Below are 10479 nucleotides of genomic sequence, written 5' to 3'. Positions count from 1 at the left end.
GGAGCCTTCCAGTTACCTCATTTCTAAAGAAAAATGACTCTTGATCTCCCAGGAGCCATCAAAGGCAAAAACCTCACTAGAAACCATTCCTCTACCCATGCTAGAATTTTCAACTGGAGTGATCTTATTCATGTCTTCATAGATAACCAGAACCATTGTGAGGTCATACAAGCCACAATGATGTCATGTCCACAGGATAGCATTTTATAGTACCACCTCTCACCACCTTGGTCTCTATATTCCCTTCTACCCATTTCCTCTGGGCTTCTGAGACCCAGGTTGAGACTGAGGGTGGACATAGAAGCCCATCAATGACTGAGATGATCACTCACTGTCACTTAAAATCAGCATGTGCATCAGAAATGTGCCCCTGCCTTAAGCACAGTCTTCTGCAATAAAACATTTCATTTCTCAGACCAAGGTTGGAGATAGTATGACCATAAGAATAAAACACATCAATAGAGCCTGCCATGGACAATTGGATACTTCTAGGAAGAATATAGTTTGACAAAATATATTTTTTAGATAATTAATATAGTTGAAACAATTTTTGTGGAAAAAAACAGTGACTTGAAATTTTATCATTCTGTATACATTTAAGAGGGTTGTAGTTATTGCTAGTTTAGGTGCTTAAACTACTTCACCTCCTTCACTAGCAACATTCTAAAGGTAAGATTCACTCCCTTCCCCTCAGCCCTGGTGATTTGTACCTGATTCTTTGCCTCTCCTTTCAATTGTCACTAAACTGATGTAGTTTTGCCCTTTCACAGTCTGATTATTATGTGAAAATGTGTCAGTGCTGGCTAAGTATATATTTAGTCTCCTCCATTGGAGCTACATCATTTACAACTTTGGAAGAAACTTTTTTTTTTTAAATTACTACTTAGCAGTTGGAGATATTGTTAATCTCAGGGTTTCATGCAAGTTTATAAGGGGGTAGTTGTGAAGAAGCTTAATTTTAAATATTTTATGGGACAATTGAACATTTCTTTAAAAAATAGCCATTTCCCTTCTTTTATCATGTTTATACATTTTGTTAGTATTTGGTTATTAGTATATCCATTTTAAATTATCATTGTGTCTGTTTCCAAATTAGAAATTCTTCCCACATCTTATATATTAATAATATCATATATTACAAATGCATTTAACATTTTATACTTTTTTTTATTTATAACATTCTTCTCTTTGCAAGTTTCTTTCTTTCTTTCTTTTTCTTTTCTTTTCTTTTTTTTTTTTTTTTTTTTTTTTTTTTTTTTGAGACAGGGTTTCTCTGTGTAGCACTAGCTGTCCTGGTACTCACTCTGTGGACCAGGCAGGCCTGGAACTCAGAAATCCACCTGTCTTTGCCTCCCAAGTACTGGGATTAAAGGTGTGCACCACCACCGCCCATCTGCAAGTTTCTTTTAATTTGCAATTAAAAATTATATCTGGTACTTGAATGATTGTTTGGAAAGCTTCAAAACAGTACAGAATTATCTCATTGATTTTTGTTATATAGCACTATGCGACAAGTTGCTGAACTTGCAACAGGGATGGCTATTTTTCTCAAAACCAATTCAGTTAAATTCCATTTAATATTTGCTGAGTGCCTAGATTAAACCATAAGTGAGTCTGGGTTATTCTACATTTCAAAATTCCTGAGTATTTCTCAATTTTCATAAAGTAAAAGTTAACCATTACACAGGCCTGGGAACCTTTTGCTACCACAGAAGAGTCCTCACAGTTGGCTGTTAGGAGCAGATGCAAAGTGGCTTGTTGACCACTCTGAAACACTGACACTGAAAAGATAGCTCCCTTTCATAATTCTGTCATTCACCAACTGTCACTCTGAATCTATTCTAATTATGAACTCTTCCTTCCCTTCTTTATTGCTGTTAGCTAGCACATATTCTCTATGGCTTGTATTTTATGACTCTAATCTTATTCTGAAAAGCATTGAGATGTATTTTTATGAAATTTTGACAGAAAGCTCAACATCAAAGTATCACAGAGACAAACAAAATTATGGAATTAAGAAGTAAGATTCACTTACTTTAGATTTGGGATCAAAATGTTATAAAAAATATCTCTGAACAGTGATGAGTATCATTTTATAGATACTAGCTATTCAGTCTCTTCAAAATTGAGTCATGAATTTTTTAAACCATAGATAAAGCCATATCAATTTATAGCCTAAAGCATGCATAAAAGATAAGTAAAAATTATGCTGGCTTTTCATATTAAAATCTCTGTATTTCACTCTCTCCATAAAGGTGTATATTTTTACTTGTTTTATCTGGGATTTAATTTAAAAGGCAAAGAGGGTGTTTTAGGTATATCTTTTTCACCTTAACCTTCATGAAAATCTGATTTTCTTTTATTTGGCATTTCTCTGTGCTTGTTTGCTTGCTTTGTAAGGTATCTGGTTGGCATGCAGACAGCTAACTTCAAAGATGCTGGTAACATGTTTCAAAAAGGACAAAGAAACATTTTAACAAGATATTGCTCATGAAGAAGGTAAAACTGAATTATTGATAAGCTTGCTTATTCAAATGTGTTGACCAGGATGACTGGAATTCTGTATGCTTCTCTTGGCATCTGTCTTGGGCACAAATCTTGCCAGGTGTTCTGTGTCCTGCCAGGGCAGCCAGCTTGATTTTTTGGGTCATTTGTTTTTGTTTTTCTGTTGTGTTTTGTTTTGGTTTTGCTACTTTTACATGCAGGGTTTTTTGTTTTGTTTTGTTTTGTGTTTTTGTTTCTGTCTCTTTTTTTAAACAAATGTTTCTTGTTTATAATATCAAGCAATCACCTCAAGAAAGCATAAAACACACAAAAATATTCTAAATAGCAGTCTGGAGATATATTAATGTGACTAAAATTTTGCTGTAGAAATTAAAAAGCAAAGTTTTGAGAGAAGAATCACAAAAGCAACTCAAAACTGCTCCAAGAGTCATTTTAATATGATATTCCAATTTTAAGATGAGTTGTATCAAGTTGTGTTTTGTTGTTTCAATTTTTCTCGAGGAAGATAATAATCCAAAGGACAGAGAGGAGCTAGAGTTTTCTATGCATTTAAAAAGGGATAAGGACTTCCTGTACTTGAGGTTTGGTCATTGTTTTCTAATTAAAAAAAAATTTCAGAGGTATACTCTACTTTGCTTTTCGATGAAACTGACATTTAGATAATCTCACATCATGTTTCTTACTTTCTATATTCTTCATCCATATAGTCCCTAATATTAGATAAATTACTTTGACTCATCTGGCCTGGGTCATTTTGTTCTAGATAGATAAGAATCATGAGAAACTGAGAAGAAACACTTTCTTTATGGCTGGCTTAGGTCCTTAAGTTTTAGGAGTGGAAATCCCAAGTTAGGTTCCAGGCTTTGGAATGTAGACACTCTGACACTATATACTTCGATTGGAAGCATAATGCTGCTAGCTTCAACCCACAGAGAGCCCTTGACCAAGGCAGCTGCTGGAATCCATTGATTCTGGTGGTCGAGTGGTGTCATCAGACAACAGTAAGCAGAAGGTTGAATCATTGATTATTATAGCTAGCATTTGGTGAGGTACTGTGACACTCAGTCCCACAGTGGCAATTGCTATAGAATTGTATGTACCTAGGGTGATAGAATTCCAGCCAGTGCTAAATGCTCTGGTCTTGGATGGCATGAGACCTCTGGTCCTTTGGAAGTTCCCTGAGTAGATTTACACTTTCTTGTCTTCAGCCCTTCACAACCCTCATCATTTCCATCAACCCTGTTCCTTATTATTTCAGGCCATAGCAGTGCATTATGATAAAAATATCTCTTATATTTTAAGAGCCTGGTGTTTTTCTGGACCTCACAGCCAGAGCTAATAATATACATTGAGTTCACTTCAGACTTAAACAGCCATCCTACTGTGTACCCAGCTTGTTTGCTTAACCTACTTATTTTTTTATTTTTCAGATCATAATATACTTACATCTTTCCCTTCACTTTCCTCTGTAGAAACCCTTCCATGTATCTACCCTTGCTTTCTTTCAAATTCATTGCTTCCATTTTTCACTAGCTTTTATAACGTGCATAAGCATATTTATATATGTTTTCTAAAAATGACTTGCTCAGTCTGTACAGTGATATTTATACACATGTCTTCAGGGCTGAGCATGTCCTACTGGAACTGTTGTGCTCTTCCTGAGAAGGCTATTTCTCCCACTCTCAGAATTCCTGAGTTTCCAGCCATTCTTTGTGTAGTTTTGGGGACTAATCCTCTGCCCCATCAACTCTGTCACATCTATTGTTTGGGCATCATGTTGGTAAGACTATATAGGTGTAGCTTCTTACACTGCTAGGAGACGTGAAAGCTATTGAGCTGGTAAAATGTCACTGATACCAGCCAGAATACTGGAGAAAAGTCTACCAATTGTCTATTAGGTAACTAAATCATCATTGTTCCCAACATTTCAGCTCATTTAAAGACAAAAATAATATTAAAAAGAAATTCTTGCAATAAAAGGTTACAGATAACAGAAATTAATAGTTTTTAGTTAGATTCAATCCTTATCCCACTATCTCACACAGAGATGGATCTCTCAAAACAGTCCTCAAAAGAGAAATAATTACATTCTTATAACAGAGATTGTTAAATAACTGTTAGAGTAACTCAGAAATTTCTCTCTGTGTTTTTCATAAGATTGAATTTCAGGTTCCAAAGGGGAGATAGAACCTGTAGAGACTACGTGCAATAACAGGCATGGGCACCAATTGAAGGATGGGACCACCCAACCATATCAAAACTTTAAATGCAGAATTGTTCCTGTCTAAAGAAAGGCAAGACCCCATCAGAAGAGTTAGGGAAAGGACTGAAGTAACTGAAGGGGATGGCAACTCCATAGAAAGAACAATATCAACTCACTGGACCACACAGAGCATCCAGAGACATAACTACCAACTAAAGAGTATAAATGGAGACATCTGTGGTTCCAGCTCTATATGTACCAGAGGATGGCTTTATCTGGCATCAGTGGGAAGGGAGGCCTTTGGTCCTGTGAATACTTGATGCCCCAATGTAGAGCAATGTTAGTGCAGTGAGGAGGGAGTAGGCAAGAAGTTGGAGGCAAAGAGGAGAGTGGATGGGATGGGGAGTGTGTGGCAGGGAAACAGGGAAGGGGTAATCATTTGAAATGTAAATGGATAAATTGATTAATAAAAAGGAAAAATTATTTAAAAAGATTGAATTTCATAAGATTGAAGGGAAAGGTAGTCTTGTGAGGAAGAGTAAAATTCACTTTCAAAGATACATAGAATGATGGATATTTCTTGTGAATGTAAGTCAATGACAATATAATTTGATTTTACTTTTTCCATTATTATTACTTGCCAGAGATGAATTATCTAAAGCAAATAGTAGCATTCTTTAATTTTTTGATACAATTTATTTGTTAATTTTTCAGGATAGTGGATTAATGCTGGTATAATGAAGCAGTAAGTTTCACCTTCGCACTGGAACTCCAGATTTATTCAGTGTTAACTGCACACATACAACATTGTATTGCATGTCAATATTCATAATAAAATCTGTTACATGTATTTATCAAAAAATAAGAATAATGGATTATTAAATAGGTACAGAATTACTTGTGAAATGAATAAAACAGTAATATATAAATTGTTAAAGTTTTGTGGTATTTATGTCAGTATTCTTTAAATGATTGTTTCAAAGTGTGTATAACAAAATATTAGAAATATTTAAAATATCACCTGAAAGGAGCAATAATAAGCTGCCTTTGCATAGATTTCTTCAAAGTTATATAACGTTACTAAATTTCATGTGACCTATATATAATTTTTTAACATTATTTATCACCTAAAAGTCTTAGTTAAATTACAAATCTTTCAGTGATTGATTCACAGACAGAAGAGAGCCTCATCTTCTATGGCAAGTTCTTAATGCAAGCAACTTCATCATGTATATAAATAGAAACACTTAGTCATATGTCCATCACTATTTTGAGCAAATGTCCCGAGGGAATATGAAAATGATGTTTTTGCCTGGGGACTTGTGCACTCTAATTCACAAAATCTTCCCTGGCTTTCTAGTCTCAATACAGTTTGGATACAAAAATGAAAAAGAATTAAACTCTCAAATTATCTCTCAGTATGCTTTAGCAAAATCAAATTAATGATCTAATTCTACGTAATTTCTTGTAACTATTTTCACTATATTATCCAGAATGCTACAGTTTTGAATAGATGAAATTTTATACTATTTTAACACTTAATTACCATGATACCTAAGGAAATTATAAATAAAATTGTGGTAAGAGCAGCATGGAATTGAAAAGGAGGTGTTACTTACAAAATCTTTACTTTGTAAGGCAAGGTTTAAGTTTCCCTATGTAAAATACACATGGAATGGGGGGGGTGGGGACAAGAGGTTTGAATAGGGGAAATCGGGAAAGGGAATAACATTTGAAATGTAAATAAATAAAATATCCAATAAAAAAAAGAAATACACATGGAGGTAAATATACACAAACACTTGCAATGCTTATTCAAAAAGCACATGAACAGAACTGGTTTTCAAAACAATTATAAAATAATGGCTAAGGAAAATACAACACAGGTTCTTGGGCAGCAGATACTCCCTTCTCAAGAGGTGACATACTGAAAATATTGAAGGCTCTGCTCAGCCCTGTAGAAGCCTGAAAAGAGCTGTGCTGCTGCAGAAGCTATTTGTATTGTGTGAAATGCCCACCAAATGCTCGCACTGCCAAAGCTAGAGGCTTTCAAGAGAAATGTCACTCCTCACAGCCAGTGAGGAGATTTGACACATGGCATCAAAGCATCCTTAGAGCTACGCCTAGTATAGAAGAAGCTGCATCCCTCAAGCAGAAAAGGTTACACTGAAAACCTTAAAGGCTAAGACATTTTTTGCAAATAATTAAATGACACGATTTTTAAAAATTGTATACAATTAACACTCTTTTTTTTTTTTTTGAGTAGACTATTAACAAAATGTTTTTAAATGTTGATCTTTAGTTTCCAACACCAAGGGCATAAAATAAAACAGAGCATATCTTGTTCCCTAGTATTGATTTCTGTGCGAAGAGCTTTGGAAGATAACACAGCATACGAGATCTGCAAAATGTCATGGGCTTATTATTTGGGGTTAAAAAAGAAGACTTAAAGGAATTCACACAGTGTTGACAATTCTAGTAGACTACACCTTTGTAGAAAACATATTTTTTAAAAAAGAGATTTTTTTATAATTATATTTGAGCAAATTTAAAGCTCAATTAAACTTCTAGTGAACTAGATCTCTGTTTATGAGTCTTATCAGTATCTGAGTGCTATTGTGGCTTCATGGAAGCTATCATTTGGAAATAATAGGTTTTGATTGAGTAAACTTCTGGTACTTTTGAATAAAACTTCTTTAAATTTAATCATTATAAATAGGTTATAGTAAAAAAAAAATCAAACATTATTTGTACAGACTATGTCCACTCTGTGGAATAAGCTCAATAAAGATAATAGATAATTAATAAAAAAAAAAATTGCCTGTTTTGTTTGTTATAGAATCAAAAGCAGAAGGCAAAATTGCTCATTTCTGACAATGGCGTCATATTTTCACACATCTTAAATTTAGTTTAATTAATATATATAGTGCATATTTATATATTAGATATATGTAAAATATATATGAGATTAATATTCAGATGTGGAGTGATAAATACACAATTTCTCCATGAGAAAATAGTCAAAGCAGTGAAGCCAGAATTTGTATCTATGTAGCCAAACGTACGAACTTTCTCTTGTTCATACAATGTGTTTAAACTAGACTATCACCATCAGAAAAAAGAGGAAGTATTAATGGCAGCCTCAAAGTTCTAATATAGCTCATTAGAAAAAGCTTATTCACGAGAGGAAACTCCACTCCCAGGTGCTCTAACACCCAGGATCAGAGGTTAGGAGGACATAACATCTGTCCCAACACTGGGAGTAACTGGGACCAGCAGGACCAGGCACACAGGAACTCCACCAGCCCAGTGGCTCAGGTTCCTTCTGGTATGACTGGGCCAACTGGTGCCCTGAGCAGACCTTGGGCTCAAACTCTGCAGCCAGTCCCACAACACCAGAGGAAGCTCCACTCCCAGGCGCTCTAACAAGCCCAAGGTCACAGGATCCCAGAATCACAGGATCCCAGAGACAGCTTGACTCTGAAGAGTTCTGACACAGCCAGGATCACATGAAGGACAGGCTCTGGTCAGATTTAGCAAGGACAGATAGCATTAGAGATACACAGATGGGGGGGGGGCAAGCCTAAGAATATAAGTGCCACGGACCCATAGACCAGATTCATTGTGGAGACCCCAATTTCCACGGGATGAGAATTCTGGTCAGGTGGGCAATAAGTCGGTGGATGACTGACAAACTCGACACAAGAGTGTGCTGAATCTGAATGTATTTGTACAAGGTGAAATTTAGGCTTAAATAGCATACAGCAAGCAAGGTAGATGACAAGAGTCATGTAGGCGGGTGAGGGTTACAGCAAGGTCAGTAGGATGGGATGGGGCGCAAGACTGAGGTCAGGTAGGCAAGTGACCGCCACATCAAGGTCCTTAGGATCAGGTAGCCAGGTGCAAGAGCAGTGTAGCCCTCCCTCCTGGAGCTATTTTGGTATTCCTATGCTAATTCTCTGGCTCTGCTGGAGGCAGGGACCAGGAAGTTCCAATCTAACAGTTCTAGCTAATGCCCTCAAGTGAGGGAAGCCCTTCTGATTACTCTCTAGTATGTAAAACAGTTCTGTGTTCTGTGGGACTGCCCTAAGAAATGTGCTTGACCTCTGTTGCTAACTCTGAGGACATTCTATCTGATAAGGCAGACTCCTTGAGAGAAATTCCAAGCTAAGGACTGCTTGCAATTAAATTAGGATAGGTTGGAAACATTGTGCTGGCCAGGAAACAATGCCCAATCTTAGCCATTTACAAATCATTTCTTGGGGTACCTTTATGCCTAAATAAGAGGGCATGTTGACAATTGGAAAGACTAATCTGGAACACCTCTGAGTTAGGAGATACCAGCGACTCTCTGAATATCCAGGAAGCACAGAACTCCTTTTGGATCCTTAACACCTCTTATCCTTAATCAGGCTTTTACCCCCAATAATACGGATGTAACTGGAGTAGATGAGTGGGCGTGGACTATAAGCAACACAAACCAAGGTTACTTGGCATCATCAGAACCCAATACTCCCACCATAGCAAGTCCTGGACATACCATCACACTGGAAAAGCAAGATTCAGATTTAAAATCACTTCTCATGATGATGATACAGGACTTTAAGAAAGACATAAACAGCACCCTCATAGAAATACATAGGAGAACACTGGTAAACATCTCGAAGTCCTTCAAGAGGAAACACAAAAATCCCTTAAAGAACTATAGGAAAACACAATCAAACAGGTGAAGGAAATGACCAAAACCATCTAGAATCTAAAAATGGAAGAGAGGAGATATGGGTTGTGGAACAGTCAAATGGTGGACCAGGAGGGGAATACAATCTGGAGTTTAAAATAAGTTGTTTTGTTTGTTTGTTTTTTGTTTTGAGACAGGATTTCTCCATGTAGCCCTGGCTGTCCTGGAACTCACTCTAGACCAGGCTGGCCTTGAACTCAGAAATCTGCCTGCCTCTGCCTCCCAAGTGCTGGCATTAAAGGTGTGTGCCACCACTGCCCGGCTTAAAATAAGTAATTTTAAAAAGAAATTTAAAAAAGAATTATGATTGACAGCCCAAATACTGACAACATCCAGTGGGAAAACATTGAGACATAAAAATTAGACTAATACAGTGGTTGATGTACATTCATTTTATTGGAGCCAGATATTTGGATGTTTTAGTGTGGTGCTAATAAATATTTAAATTATATACCTGCCCATCCTGACACCATTTTATGTTTAATATCGTTAAAGAAAGCTCTGATAATTTGTCTTTGTATGGAGATGCCAGGGAGGGAATGTTCTGAATAAATAGTATAACTGTTTTATTGTTAGGTCTATTTGTCTTTGTAACAAGTTGAAAGACATTTTCAATTTAGACATCAATCTTGTGCTTTGGCTAATGTGACTCTTTAGGAGACAGGGGTATAGTGCAGATGCTGACTGAATCAAGTTCTGCAGCTATCCAGAATGAGGCCAGACTGTGGCTCCCAGCAAATAAATTTAGGTAATTGCCTAGTGGCAGTGCTCCTGGAAAGCAGCCATCCCTTTCTGGCGATCCTTCTCAGGTGACATCACTGGCTCAGGGACACAGAGCACAATTTCCTCTCTTCATGAGCTCTTGCAACACCCAATTACAAGGTGCTGATTATGGAGCAAACATTTTTCCTAAATCGGCTATTCTCTTAAAATTACCTAGAATATTGCAGCCAATATTATTTGGAGAGTATTTAAAAGGAAATGAGGTTAACTAACTTGATTAATTTCATAAATTAATTGCTCTACTGGAAAG

General features: G+C 36.4%; 1 long non-coding RNA gene across 1 annotated transcript; it reads left to right on the top strand.

The window, feature by feature from the left end:
* Positions 1-488: 488 nt before the first annotated feature.
* On the top strand, positions 489-5759 carry LOC116087760. The gene is made up of 3 exons (XR_004117624.1): positions 489-669; positions 2401-2499; positions 5423-5759. It is a non-coding gene; the product is annotated as an uncharacterized LOC116087760 (long non-coding RNA).
* The last annotated feature ends 4720 nt before the right edge of the window (positions 5760-10479 follow it).

This window comes from Mastomys coucha, unplaced genomic scaffold (genome assembly GCF_008632895.1).
Source record: "Mastomys coucha isolate ucsf_1 unplaced genomic scaffold, UCSF_Mcou_1 pScaffold13, whole genome shotgun sequence".
NCBI lineage: Eukaryota > Metazoa > Chordata > Mammalia > Rodentia > Muridae > Mastomys > Mastomys coucha.
This window is presented reverse-complemented; position numbering and strand designations above follow the sequence as displayed.